This window comes from Anguilla rostrata, chromosome 13, assembly GCF_018555375.3.
Source record: "Anguilla rostrata isolate EN2019 chromosome 13, ASM1855537v3, whole genome shotgun sequence".
In the NCBI taxonomy this organism is placed as follows: domain Eukaryota; kingdom Metazoa; phylum Chordata; class Actinopteri; order Anguilliformes; family Anguillidae; genus Anguilla; species Anguilla rostrata.
Window position 1 is genome coordinate 34,800,456 of NC_057945.1, and position 15,025 is coordinate 34,815,480.

Sequence of the window (15,025 nt, forward strand, 5' to 3'; positions counted from 1 at the left end):
CCTGCAGCCACTGATTACCCAGCATGCTGACAGTAATTGGGGGGAAGGGGGTGGGGTTGGGGACTTAAGAACATCTAGTCATCTGGTTTTTCTTCCTTTTGGTCTGGGCTTTGGTCTGGTCCTATGCTACAACACTTCCATTTTCAAATTACCCCAGACTAACTATCTCACAGTGTTTGTTTATTTATTTATTTATTTATTTAACTTACTTATTTACTTTACACAGGAACAAAATCACTGCCGTGAAAGCGAGAAAGTGTAAGTCGCTCTGGATAAGAGCGTCTGATAAATGCCTGTAATGTAATGAGAATGTGACACAGAAGTGAATGTTTTGTATTCCAGAACTCGGCCTGTTAGGCTGCAGTTTTCATTCTAATGTGGACTTCTACCATCGTAATGTACCCTTTAACAACATCCTTTTGCCTCAGTAAACATCCAGCTGTGTCAATGGATAAAGTGTCAAAGGGAAGAAAATTATTATTATTATTATTATTATTATTATTATTATTATTATTATTATTATTAATAATATGCTACATACAGTAAGACCCTGTGAATAGGAATGTCTCCTCAGGAGTCCTTAAAATATAACAAATACACAGAGTTGAAAGAAGGGTAGGTAACTACAATAATGACTCTGCCTGTTAATGACAGCAGGGGTGTACAGTAGCAAAATATAAAATTACTAAGACTGTTGAAATTGGCACATTCACTTACATGAATAAATAAATGGAGTGACAGTGTCATTAGGTAACTATAGGCTGTATTGCTTAGCGAGCTGGGCTTGTAACCTAAAGGTTGCAGGTTCGACTCCCAGGCAGGATACTGCCGTTGTACCCTTAAGCAAGGTGCACTTCGTGAATTACTTCTGTAAATGTCCAGCTGTATAAACGGAGATTATATGAAAAATGAACAAAAATGTAAAAGCAGTTTAAGTCGCTCAGGCAAAGGAGTGTCCGATAAATGCCTCTAAGGCAATACATCAAATTACAGTGCCAAAGACAACGTTGTCAGTGTGCACAACACAAGCGCAAACAACTGTGAAGCAGATAAAAAAATGGTAAATGTACAGTAGAGTGGGGTTTTATTCATGTCTCCACATCAGCATTTATTACTATCAGCACCACATCGCTAAGGAACTGGGCTTGTAACCGAAAGGTCGCAGGTTCGATTCCCGGGTAAGGACACTGCCGTTGTACCCTTGAGCAAGGTGCTTAACCGAAATTGCTTCAGTATATATCCAGCTGTATAAATGGATACAATGTAAAGTGCTATGTAAAAAGTTGTGTAAGTCGCTCTGGATAAGAGCGTCTGCTAAATGCCTGTAATGTAATATAATGTAACATTCATTGAAGGGACTTGAAAATTCAAAGGAATTAATTTTACCGAATTGTACACGAAAGCAATTATGAATAAAATGTGAACACATTATAAATGCAGCACAGCAGGTCCTTGCGATCTCCCAATGCTGCCCTCCTTTAACTGTGCCAAGTGTTCCTGCTGGTGCTGACGGAATACGCTTCTGCATCGATGCTTCCGAATAAAAAAGACCGAAAACAAAGTTTTGATTTACAGCGTAGGGTAATATCTAATTACGCTGTGTCGTACGGGAAGGTTCTTGTTTTTTCTGTTAATGCACTCTCCGTTGTCTGGACTCATCTTGCTCAGCGTTTGACCGAACGCCCTGATAGGATAATGCGCAGGGGCCGCGTTCGATCCGACGCGTCCAGGGCGTCTGTTTTTCGGTCAGCCCGTGGCGTGCGCCGAGCCGTCGTACTGGCGAAGCGACGTTTTCGTCACGGATTTTTTTTTAACGTGCCCGAGAGCCCGTTTGGTAATCTGGTGACTCGCCGCGCACTGCAGGTGGGAAGGAGAGGCACCGTTGGGGATGCGGTAGTGAAGGTGAAGCAGCATGTGGAAATTTTGGTGTCAGGGATAGTCTTCAATTCGTGCCTGCCCCGCCCGCCGGCCTGCTCAAACCAGGTCTGTGGCACAAGTCACAGCCCAGCATATGGCGAGTCGCTAATTTCCGGGGCGTTCCCATGCACAGCATTTATGATCGTTAAAAAAAATCCAAAAGCCAATCATCTGTTTTCATGGATCATAAGCTGTCCAATTTGACTTTGATTTAAATCCCCCAAGCAGGGAAAATGCATACTGTGCATTTATTGTTCATTCTTTTTTTTTTATAATGCTAATTCCTGTACTTATTTCTGTTTGTAATTGTTTATGGCTGTTCGTACACGGCACAGTGATCTCGCGGGAACTGCATTCCATTATTTTTCTTACACCTGTCTGGAATGAGAAGAATGACAAATATATGCACCTTGAATTTGAATAATCTTTTCATTTTTAACTACGTGACAGTATTTAAAATGGATGTGCGTGTGCCACGAGACACCCAGAACAATACTAATGTGGATATCTCCAAAAAAGATTTTCTTAATAAAAGCCTCACTGATTGGCTAATTAGGCTGGCTACACCTACACATGTATCAGGCCAAATACCCCAGTGAGCAGAAGCCAGAATCTAGTCTTTTCACCACAAAAATATTCACTGGGATAAAGGGTATGATTAGGTGATTAATGGGTGTGTAGATTCTTCCACGATGACTCTGCACCTCCCACACAAGAACATCAGCTTCCTCTCAGGAGAAGCTTCTTCTGATGAGTATATCCTATCCTATATATGAGCATTACATTACATTACATTACATTACATTACAGGCATTTAGCAGATGCTTTTACCAGCAACTTAGCGACTTACACAACTTCTTACGTACCATTTACATTGTGTCCATTTATACAGCTGGATATATGATGAAGTAATGAAGGTTAAGTACCTTGCTCAAGGGTAATGCCCCACGGGAATCGAACCTGTGACCTGTGATCCACGTGAGCGAGGTTCTTGATTTGGATTTGCTGAAGCTATGAAAATTTTTGATGCAAAAGTGATGAAGCTACGAAAAGACACCAATTACACTGCATAGATTACTCGCTTATGCTTGTTTTTCCATATCGAAGTAGCTGCCGTCATTTTAAAAAAAAGCACTCTTTAATGTTTTTGTAGCTGAATCTACACACGGATGTTTCCATTTCATTCCAACGAAGTTAACCCGGCAGGTGGAAGAAAAAATGTGTCTTAAGGTGTCTTCCTGCATAGGTTAGCTGGTATGAACATTCAGTAATTGGCAAGTAGCCTCTTTCTTTATATGCTTGAAAAAAGGCGAAGCTTTGAGTTCATTCACAGAACATACTATTCGCATCGGAGCGTGTGAATCTCCATTTGCAGAAACAAAAAATCGAGAATGCGAAGAAAAAAAAAAAGAGAAAGAAAAAAAAGCTGAGGCTTATGAAAAGACCCCCAGTGCTGGAAATAGAGGTGATTAAGGGTTTCCATTCAGGGGCGAGATAAGCTACCCTATGCCTGGAGCGAGGTGGAAATGTTGCCACAAGACATTCAGGCTGCTGGAGGTAAATTAGCCAGCCCCCACACACTCGGTCCCGAGCACTTTGGTCCCGAGCCCAGATCATTATACAGAGACGTTTATCTTGTGCCAACAAAACTGCCTATTTCTCCCCCCCCCCCCCCCCCCTCTTCGACCCCCCACCCCTCTCCCCACTCCGTAACATCAATAGTTGCCCCTCTATACCATCGATTAGAAAATGAATATATCATGAGGTGCCATAAAAAATAATTCCACCCCCTTTAGCTTTAGGGCGAGGTTCAAAGCTTAATTAACATCACTCACCGCCATCTTTTCAGTTGCCCCCTCTCTCTCTCTCCGAAAACGGCAACGAACCTGACGCGCCGCCTCCCGCGTTTATTTACAGATATAAACACGACCCGGGCGGACGTGGGGGGGGCCAGGGGTCGTCCAAACTGGAGTCCCGCAGGGCTGCGGCGTCCGCGGCGTGGTCCCGCCTGCTCTGTGGTTCGTTTCCTTTCAATTAAACAGCAAATTAAGGCCTCGGGCGTGTGGTGGTGTGTGTGTGCGCCGATTCTTCGGCCAATCGATGGCTTTAAATGAATCCCCCCCCCCCCCGGAAGGCAACGGCAGCTGCGGCCCCCCCAGGACCAGGGGGGTCCGGCGCCTGGGACGAGGGCGGTAAGACGGCCAGGGGGTCAGCGGCCCTTAAAGCAGTAGGCGTAGGCTTTAATGAGCCGAGAAGCAGCGTTTGTGCTGGGACCCTTCAGAAGGGGGGGTTCTGAAGGGCCCCAGAGAGGTACGTGGGTCCCACACAGAGGTACGTCCACGGCGGTGTCTTCACGTTTATTCCGGATGCTCCCGAACAAGGGTGGGCGGGGTGGGGGGGTGGGGGGGGCGGGAGTAACGGATGTTGAACGAATGAGCGGGTCGGCTGTGACATCACTTCCCCTGCCATTCTTCGACATCACACATACACACACGCCCTGAGGTCGGAGGAGACAGCTGGCTAGAGATGCCCCATGGAACGATGTGTTAATTCGGATGCATCTGGGATTGCAGTATCTTATATATCTTTATATATACTTTATATATTTTATATGTAAAGTTTTTAGCAAATGTTTCTTTTTAAATAAACTGTGTGATTTTAGGTTTGAACTAAACATCTGTGGATCTGTGGTTAATGCGTGGTTGAGCTACACTGGCCACTGATTATCCTACAGACGATAAAACATGAGTTCTTTTTTTAATCTCAAAGCTGATGCATCTTACATATATAGCCAAACAAGGTCACATGTCTACCTGAACCACAGCTGCATGGAAATCTGTTGCGAGCTGACAATTAAAACTAATGCTGTTCGCTAATTTACAGCGAGTTGAGTCTTAAAGCCCTCCATATTCTGTATGTACTGTACACTACATAAACTTTAATATAAATATAATATAATTTATATTAATATAAATCCCCAGGCGCCGCACTGTGGCTGCCCACTGCTCCTAAGTAATTAGGATGGGTTAAATGCAGAGGACGCATTGCACTGTATGTAATATATATACATTATACACGTATATGCAAGTGACAAATAAAGCCTTTCTTCTTTCTTCTTCTTCTTCTTCTACTCTCGTATGGCACAATTCTCCTGTGCTACTTTACTCACTGACTGCGCATATTGTTTTCCATTTAGCTAAGATTCATATTCCGCAGGTAGATTTCCTACCTGCGTTAATTTATCTAAGCTCAAGGTTTCGGGCTTACGCATATTGTAATGTATCCACCGTAGAATACATGGTGGCATTGACTCCAGGCCCAAGGGGGAGGTTTTAGTATTGCAATCAATTCTTCGCTAGGATTACTTAACTCCTCATGCATCATACATAGAAGGCGATGCTGGAAGTACATTTTAAGTCGCCGGGGAAATGAAATGTGCGTTTAACCGAATTCATCACTGTCAGCCCAGAGAGTGATCAAGGACCGTTCGGCTTCTGTCGTCGTGCAGAAGACCCCGTTGTTGCCGTGGTTAACCAAGCATTTTACCACGCTTGTTTTGGGGACACACTCAAGCAATTTATAAAGCGAGGATATGCCTGGGCGTCTCAGAGGTGTGACGGACCGACGATGAAAAATGACCGACCAGCTGAGAAATAGGCTTCGTTATTGACGGCAATGGACAACTTTGCCGTTCTTATTAAATTTTTGTTGTGCCATAAGCAAAGAGATTTGTTTATACAAGATTCAACACGTGAGACATGGATATTGAATTATTTTTAAATGTATTTATTTATTTAACTGTATTTGCAAGGACTTAAAGGTATGAGAGCCAGTTTGCCGAATACATTTAGATGCTGTAATAAGTGTTATTGCATAGGCCATGCGATATCAGGCACTATCATGACTGCTTATGAATGTGTCATGCAATGATTTGGCAGGTTGAGTACCATTTTACTTTTATTTCTGCTTTCAGCCACCTAATATCGTTGTTTTGGCAGCAAGGAAGACCTCAACCGGCAGCATTTCACAGCTACGACGACTTTGAATACGAGTCCCTCTTTAAAGTTCTCTATTAATAAAATGTTCTCAGTGCAGGAGTGAGTCAGAGAACGTGTGAGGGACACCACTGATTCCGTGGCTGTTTTCTTCGAATCAGAGACAGAAGAACAAAAATATTCAAAAGCGAATTTCTTTCATGAGGGAGCTCGAGGGAACGTCTATCACATTTAAAATGAATCTGGGCCCAAAGATCTTCCCAAATCTACTGCACCGAGGAAAGATAAAAGGTTAGAGAAACTGCTGATGGTGGTTCTTGTGAAGCCACAGCCCCTGTGACCCCGTTGACGATATGGTAAAAGCCACCTCTGTTCCTCTGTGACACACTGCAATTGCGCGGCAATTTACAGACAAGCAATTACTGTGATTGCAAAGCAGCAACGGCCCGGTTGCTAACCATGACCAGCCTCTCGTCTTTCCAAACAGAGCTTTTTTTTTTCTTTTCTTTTTTACTGAATTCCCTAGTGTGTAAATTCAACAAGTGTGTCTTGTTCTCAAATTATCTTCTCATTGGACCTGGCTGTCAGCCTATCCAAATATTGCCTTTATGTCCGAGCTGCTGATATAGAGGACAGTTTAATAAATGTACCCCACAACAGCAAATCTGTGTGGTGCTGAGAACTTGGTTTGGCCTCACAAAGCCATTGCAATAACACATTACTGTCTCTTTGGTCGTTAGCAGTGCTACAGCACTGGTTGTTCCAGGTTGTTGAGTCTTACTGCACCTTAGAAGACGCCAGCTGGAACCCACAACAATTGTGTTGTGTGTGTGTGTGTGTGCGTGTGTTTGTGTGAGTTCTTTGTGATTTCTGAGCTAACCAGCGTTCGTTTTTTTCTTAATAGTGTTCCAAACGGTTGCTTTTGCTAAGCCTGAGGGTTGGCCTATGTCTCTTGACTGTTTTTCTTATTTCTCAGCCTCATAATGGCTTTCTTGGCTGTCATTGGCACAACTCTGGCCCTCGTGTTTACAAACGCTAATAACAGCCTCCAAAGGCAATCAAAAGACTATAATACTCAAAACTAGATACTGAAAGCCCTCTTATACCTGCACTAGCAAAGCAATTTAACACACCTGACTAATAAAGCACCTGTGATAACATTTATCCCAAACATTATTACACTCTGGACTATGCATAAAAAAAGTGCTGTAATTTGTAAACGGCGAAACCAAAATGTATAAAAATACTCTTAAATAAAAGCTGAGGATGTGCACTTAACCACATTGTGAATTGTTTGATTGCAAATCTAAAATTGTGGAGTACGGAGCCAAATTGATTTTTTTTTTTTTTTTTTTTTTAAATAACAATGTCTTTGTTCCAAACATTACGGCCCTCACTGCATACACAACAATAGTGTGCAACAACTGCTTTTGAGTGCATATCGAGTGAATATTTGAGAGCAGTCCGCTGTCTGCAAGTTGTTTTTTCCATTACCATTACAATGCACTGGGACTGGCTAAAAAAGCAAAGCAGAAAAAGGACATCTCATGTCACCATTAGCGTGTTATTCAAGGTAATCCCCTTTGTTACGGATACCATCGTGCTAAATCAATCTTCGCTGGACGCCGTCCACCGGCAAGGTACACGCGCGGACGTCCCCAGACGCCACACCGTAGTGCTCGTCGTAAAATAAATGAGAAAGCATTGCTCTCGTCCCGGAGGAAATAAATAATGATCAAGGAGGCCCGCTTGGCGGGGGACGAACGTGACGGGCAGAGGGGGGGTCTCCACGGGGTAAAGATACGAAAATCGCACAATGCGCCGTTCGATTCCGTTTCCAATTCCATTCCGGGGGAGTCATTCGCTGGGTAATTCTCGTTCGCCCTTTGTGGCTGGGAGAACGGAACTGAACGTCCTGATGGAGTACGGAGAGGTTCACCTTGGAGATAAGAAGCAGAAATGGAAGGCCTAGGCTTTAACTCCTTAAGGTGTAAAACCACAAATGCAGCGAGTGAGAGCTCCATAATGTTCTGGCGCAAAAAAGACTTTTCTTTTTTTTGGGGAATTATAGTTAAACAATTCACATGTGGTTAAAGTGTACATTCTCAGCTTTTATTTAAGGGTATTATTATACACTTTAGTTTCACCATGTGGAAATGACAGAAATACATGGTATTTAATACATACCCCCCCCCCCCCCCTTCACCCACCCTTCCCATTTCAGGGCTGATTAGTCAGATGTATCCAAACCGTACATTTGTACACAAGCTCGCTCAAACAGAGGTAATTACATGATTCCATTATGTGGCTGCATTAGTCAACATCAATATTTAAAAATATCTGAGACGAGGCTGCTTCGTTCACGGGCAGCTTCTTGCTTCTGTCCCTTGTGCTCGGTACACACAATTTCAATCCGTCCTCATGCATGCATAAAGCTGGCTGCCTTCTGGCCGAGGCGCCGCTGTGTTTTACACTGCCCCTGTTTCTGCGACTGGGTGAGTCTTATCGCGGCTCACGCGTGATTCTTATCGCACGTGCGCGCGCTTCGCGGAAAGCTCGTCTGCTCGCGGACGTACGGTACAGTACGGTCTGTTTCCTGGGACTCTACCCCGTTACTCCTCCGTCCTGCAGTCCCCGCACTGCTGCTTTAATTCGCCGGCGGGCCCAAATGTACCTTACGCCTCATCGTTAAGCATTTGTGTCACGTCGGTACGGGGAAGGGACTGTACTGTAGCATGCTTCTGCTTGGCGGTTTCTGACACAATACTACACCACGTCAGGACGGGGTGGGGGGGGGGGGGGAAGGACAACACTGCAGTAAAACCCACCGCTCTCTGGTGAGGCAATACTGTCATAAATGTTTAGTTTAACCCTTTGAAGAGTAGGTTTTGTGTCATTTTGTAAGTCAGTCAGTGTTCTAGAACTCCATTGCTTTCAGTTACCAGTAGTGATTACTGGTAATCACTACTGGTTACATCGGTGTTCGAATGTTCAGTTAAAAACATTCTGATCACATGTTTGTGATCTTACACCATAAAGCGTTACAAAATAGTGGGTACGGAAAGGGATGATAGGAGGAGATTTTAAAACAGGTGAGAAAACAATTCAGACGTAGGTTTTGAGAAAGATGTCATCGGCAAGTTAACGAGTTTTCTGTTAATATTATAAATTGACTCATATACTGTATGATGTTTTTCTGGTATTTTGAGTAGTAAAATTGCAAAATCAGGTTCCTCTGCCATAACAGCAAATTAAGCACTATAATATTATTTATACAATATTACACTAGCTACTTTGATTCAAACCTAGAACATATAGCATATGTATGTGCAGATTTTTTTAAATAAGTTTTTTTTTGTTCAGCTGGATGTACTTAGGAGTGCATGAACAAAACTACATCCCTTACATGATACAAAGGCGAATGGGAGCACATGATCTACACTATGACCTTTAACACTATGCGCCTAAGATATATTGACAGACATAGATATGGCCAATGCCCCCCTGAAAATGACACTTTAGAAGACCCAGTGAGAGAGAGAGAACCAGCAATCACAAAGTGCAGTGCTCCATTGTATTTGTAAATGCCCAAAGGCCACAAATAACAAAAAAATGACTGTAAGAAATTTTCAATGAAATATATCTTAATTATTAATTTACCATTCTCTGCATTTTCAGATCTTGTGGAGGTTCCTTTTGAGAAAGATGTGTACGCTCGGCCAAGGGAGTATACCACCGACATACCTGTCACTATAGCGGTTTGTTTTAGTGGAACTGAGCGGGGATCCAAATGGACATACCTGCCACATGAGTTCTGAAATCAGTGGGCAATAATGTATGTGTCACCCCCCCCCCCCCCCCCCTTTGGATGCTTGCTATGAACTGTGTGCTGTTGAATTCCGCCAAATTATCAGTGGATAAAGTGAACATGCACGTTCTTCCCACAGTTAACATGCAATGCTGGTAAACAAGCACGGGATCGTCCAGACCCACGGCGCAACTCGCTTCCGCAGACACATTTTAGCCGGCACCGCCTGCGCATGCGTCCTACTGAACGAAGCACCACCTGCGCATGCGTCCTACTAAACGAAGCACCACCTGCGCATGCGTCCCACAAAACGTCCCTCAAAGGTCGTCCGGACCGTGAGCGAGTGAGTGAGTGAGTGACCACAATTGGCCATGCATAGCCCACGGCGCCAGTTCCTGCATGCCGTGGGAAGAAGGGGGTTTGAGACGTACGTAATAAAAAGGTGTATTTTTCTTGTGGTTGCTTTTGTAGTCTTTTGTCTTTAGTAGCTTCCGTATATATCTTGAACCCGTGCACTCATTTTTACAATACCGCACTTTGTGTTGTCTTGGCTGATGTAGTGGGTTCAATAAACAGGATGAGCTGTCCAAATGATTTAAATATCAGCGATTATACACAGCATCTGCGCAGCAATTAGGGGGTGGGGGGGCAGGGGGAGGGGGGGTGGGGGGTGGGAGAAAGAAAAAAAACAAGCCCTGTGGTTGCACAGGAAACATCTTGTCAGAGACAGCTGCTGTAACACTGTTGATCGCTCGTATTTCATTGGCTGTTGGCAGTCCCTTCTCTCAAAGGCTGGCTGGTGTGAAAAATGACTCCCGCCCCGATTCGAACCCGGGTGAACATTTTCTGACTTTCTGGAAAACGGAGCCACAGCTGATAGGCGCTCGCGAGAGCGTAATTATCATAGCTCACATAAGGACCTGACACCCACGCATGAGAGGTACCAGTGTACAACAGCATCTATGTACCAGGGAATGACAGCGGGGCAGCAAACCCTACAGCGTATTAAAAAGTCTTCCTATTTTTTACATATTGCCAATGTGTATATAGCTGGAGCTATGCCGAGCCATTTGAGGTTTAGCGACTTATTCATGAATACAGCCACTGCTCTCTGCTCTCACGCGCACAAACCTGTGTCCTGATAATCCTGTGTTCCTAACCTCAGCACTTTTCCCCACTGTGGAAGAGGACATGGAGTACAGGCAGCAGAGCTAAAGGGAATTGCTGTTCCTTCGTGCCACTGTTCAGGAATCTGATCTTTCCCGGCCTGTTGTTGACAGACGTCACACTCTGGCGTCCTGGTTGCTGCCCTCGCATTCCTCACAGTTTTTTTTCATAAATTTCACACATCGTCCAATCATCATCCAAATCCATACGTGAACACTCAATTATTATTGACCGGTGAGATGCTGCAGGGATGCATCTCTTCCACACATAAAAGGCCTGTGTCTTACGCGAAGACAAATAATATAATATCAGAGAGTCACTTAATGCCTGTTTTTTAATGCCTGTCTGAAGCTTGTTGAGCACATCTCGTGGGCTCAGAACGCGAAAAGCGTTTCTCAAAACAAGCTAATTGCATTCCAGTGCCACGCGCAGTAAATCATGTGGCAGCGGGCGAGGAGGGGAGCTAGCTCGCGCGGCGCACGCTAGCAAAGAGAGAAACTGCGGGCGGGAGGAAGCCTCCCGTGACAACGCTACAACAGTAGAGCCGCGACAGAGCCGCAACATGCTCAACTCATCAGAGAAATTCTCAAAGCTTTTGTGCTGCACGGGAAGTATAAGATGTATACTGTACAATTCTCCATCAGGTTTTATTTTATTTCTAACATAACATAATAACATGACGTGAGACGAGAACAGGCCATTCAGCCCAACACCGCTCGTCTATTCCTACCACTAAACTGTACTTAATGCTTAGTTTACCTAAAAGCTAGATAGTATCTAACACTGTATCAAGCCAAATGGGGCCAGCTGTGAAAGAGTCCTTTGTAAACAGAAGCAGATATTTTCATTTGCAACAGGGGGCTTTTCGGGCTTTTTCTTTCTTCTTCTGTGGTATTCATTAGTTTTTTTTTTTTATTAGTTTTTTTTTTTTTTTTCTTAACAGTGATCAACACATCCTCCACATTACAGCAACCTGAGAAGGCTGATCAGCGCAACAGCTGTCAAAGCGGAAGGTTATTTTTACCGTCTTCAAAATAATTGGCTTTTCTCCAGGGGGCGTACCGCGAGCTCGCGTCTCTCTCATTTTCCTGGGAAAAGGTGCGCCCTCACAGCGCATCGCTAATTAGGACCCGGTCTGAGGCAGGGGGACGGGTTCGCAGCCCATGTTAATTGATTGCCGATGGGGAAGGAAGGTCTTAAAAATGACACCCCCTCCCCCTCCTCTACCCAACCCCGCCGCCCCCCACCCCCCGAAGCTGGGACCACCGTGGGCACCCTGAGCGTGACAACGGGGGCGTCGCGTCGCCAGATCCCGCGTCGCCACGAGGAGCGCTGCGGAACAGTGGGGTTTGAATGGGGTTCGGCTGGTCTACAGCACTGCTGCCACGGAGGAGGTGACTGACAGGCCGTCACTGGCTGCGTCAGAGAGAGAGAGAGGGAGAGAGACAGAAAGGGAGAGAGGAAGAGATTGAGAGAAAGATATTTGTAAGTGAGAGAGGGAGAGGTTGAGAGAGATAGGGAGTGAGGGAGGTAGTGAGAGAAGGAGAGAGGGAGAGATAGAGAGGGAGGGAGAGACTGGGAGAGAGGAAGAGATTGAGAGAGATATTGTAAGTGAGAGAGGAGAGGTTGAGAGAGATAGGGAGGAGAGAGGAGAGAGATGGGGGAGAGAGAGAGAGAGGGAGAGATAGAAGGGAGATGGAAGAGTTGAGAGATATTGTAAGTGAGAGAGGGAGAGGTTGAGAGAGATAGGGAGGGAGAGAGGGAGAGAGATAGGGTGTGAGAGAGAGGGAGAGAGTGAGAGAGATAGAAAGGGAGAGAGGAAGAGGTTGAGAGAGAGAGACTGGGAGTGAGAGAACGAGAGAGGGAGAGATAGAGAGAGATAGAGAGGAAGGGATAGACTGGGAGAGAGAGAGGAAGAGATTAGGAAAGATAGGGAGTGAGAGAGGGAGAGATTGGAGAGATAGAGAGGGAGAGAAGGAGAGATTGGGAGAGATAGGGAGTGAGAGAGGGAGAGATTGAGAGAAATGGGGAGTGAGAGAAGGAAAGAGGTGGTGTGTGTGTTTGAGAGAGAGAGAGAGGGTGTGTGTGTGTGTGTGTGTGTGTTCCAGAGAGAGAGAAAAGAAATAACAGCATTAATGGTAGGGCAGGAAGATGAACCCAGATGGATCTCTATCACACTTAGACACTTCGATCTGACTAACTTGCTTTTGGCAGCTGAGTTCATGCACACAAAATAATTTTTGCTCCATCCTTCCAGCCATGTTCAATTTCAAGATACAGAGAGGTGTATGCATGAGAGAGAGAGAAACATAGATTGAGAGTGATAGAGTGAGAGAGGGAGAGATTGAGAGAAATGGGGAGTGAGAGAAGGAAAGAGGTGGTGTGTGTGTGTTTGAGAGAGAGAGAGAGAGAGGGTGTGTGTGTGTGTGAGAGAGAGAGAGAGAGTGAGAGAGAGAGAGAGAGAGAGACTCCTTTTCACAGTGTTCCATTCAAAAAGGTTTGTCTTGGACCTGCACAGCTGCAGCGAGAGAGGGATGCGCTGTGGCTGGAAGCCAAGATCAGAATCCAAGCGCTCCTCCCGTGCTGTGATGTCTCGCAGAGATCCCCCTGCACCAGCTCTGCAGCAGCGGCAGACCCTCGGGTCGGGCCGGACCACAATGCATTTCATTTAAGTTGATGAAATGGAAACCCGGGGGTTTCCGGACAGCGCGGTGCGCGCGAGACCGGGCAGCGGTAAGGCGAACCCTCTCTCCAGCGCGTCGGACGGACCAAATGTAACCCGAGCGCCTCCAGCCCAGTCCGTTAAGATCGCTCGCCTTCCATCTTCCATCGCTCCAGAAAGTCTATCGGATTACACACAACCGAACCCGTGTCCAGAGGACATAAACCCAGTTAATCAGCCTACAATAAAGTTCAAAGTGATAGGCTTCAAAATGCAGGCAGCATTAGGATCGCTATGAATGAAAGAAATATAAAGACACACTTTGCTAACTAGTTTTTTTTTTTTTTAAATCACACATAGCTTCTTGCATCAGAAAGAAATTTGTCAATTAAAGCACATGGGACATCCTGAAAGTATCACTGCTGAAAAGAAGAATCTCATCTCCTAGTTCGGCAAATTCTTCTCGTAAAAAAAGTAGTAGGACATCCGGGGGTGGGTGGAAAAGCCATGGCCACAGCCTGCCCAGGTCACAAACGCCCCCATCCCCCGCCCCTTCCAGTTCCAACCACACCCCCCCCCCCCACCTCCACCCCAACTCACTCCCCCCAACAACCCCCTCCATACTCTTCCATTCTACCAAGCCAGCCAGGCTCATTCTGCAGCCCCGGAACGGACCGAGTGACCAGGGTTAGGAAGTGACACGTGCACTCACCAGCGATGGCCGCTGCGCTCCTGCTCCTGCTCCTGCTCCTGCTCCTGTTTCTGCTCCTGCTCCTGCTCCTGCTCCTGCTCGCTCCTCACCCTCCCCTGCCCATGCACAGAGTGAGCTTCCGCAGCCTGGAGTACGCGGTTTCTATGGTACTGTACCGCGAGCGAGCGAGCGAGCCAGGGAGAGAGAGAGAGAGAGGGAGAGGGAGAGGGAGCGAGAGAGCGAGAGAGGCAGGGATTGAGAGAGGCAGAGATTGAGAGAGGTAGAGAGTGAGCGAGGGATAGAGATATAGAGAGATAGAGAGTGATAGGGTGAGAGAGAGACTGAGAGTGAGAAAGTGACAGAGTAAGTGTGTGTCTGTGTGTGTGTGTGAGAGAGAGAGGGGGAGATTGAGAGACAGAGAGAGGCAGAGATTGTGGGAGATAGAGAGTGAGCGAGGGATAGAGAGATAGAGAGTAAAAGAGGGAGAGAGAGACTGAGAGTGACAGTGTGTGTGAGAGAGAGGGAGAGAGAGATTGAGAGTGACAGAGTAAGAGTGTGTGCGTGTGCGTGAGAGAGAAAGAGAGAGAGAAGGAGGGAGGGAGAGAGAGAGAGAGTGACGCCGAGATACAGTAACAGAAGTATCTGGGGGCTGATGCTTCTCCCAGCCTGGACAGCAGTCACAAAAGCTTCATAAATAACCCGGGCGCTGGTCCCTGCTGGCGCTACGGCGCTACAGAGCCTCAGCCAGCAGTGCCCCCTCTGCTCACCTCTCCCATCACCCCCTC

General features: G+C 45.9%; 1 protein-coding gene across 1 annotated transcript in view; it reads right to left on the bottom strand.

Moving 5' to 3' along the window:
* The window catches only part of LOC135238095 (synaptotagmin-6-like), a 39,134-nt gene extending 24,344 nt beyond the window's left edge, over positions 1-14,790 (bottom strand). The window contains exon 1 of the mRNA XM_064305767.1: positions 14,262-14,790. The gene's annotated coding sequence lies outside the window, so the exon portion shown is untranslated. The remainder of the gene's footprint in view (positions 1-14,261) is intronic.
* Positions 14,791-15,025: the final 235 nt, after the last annotated feature.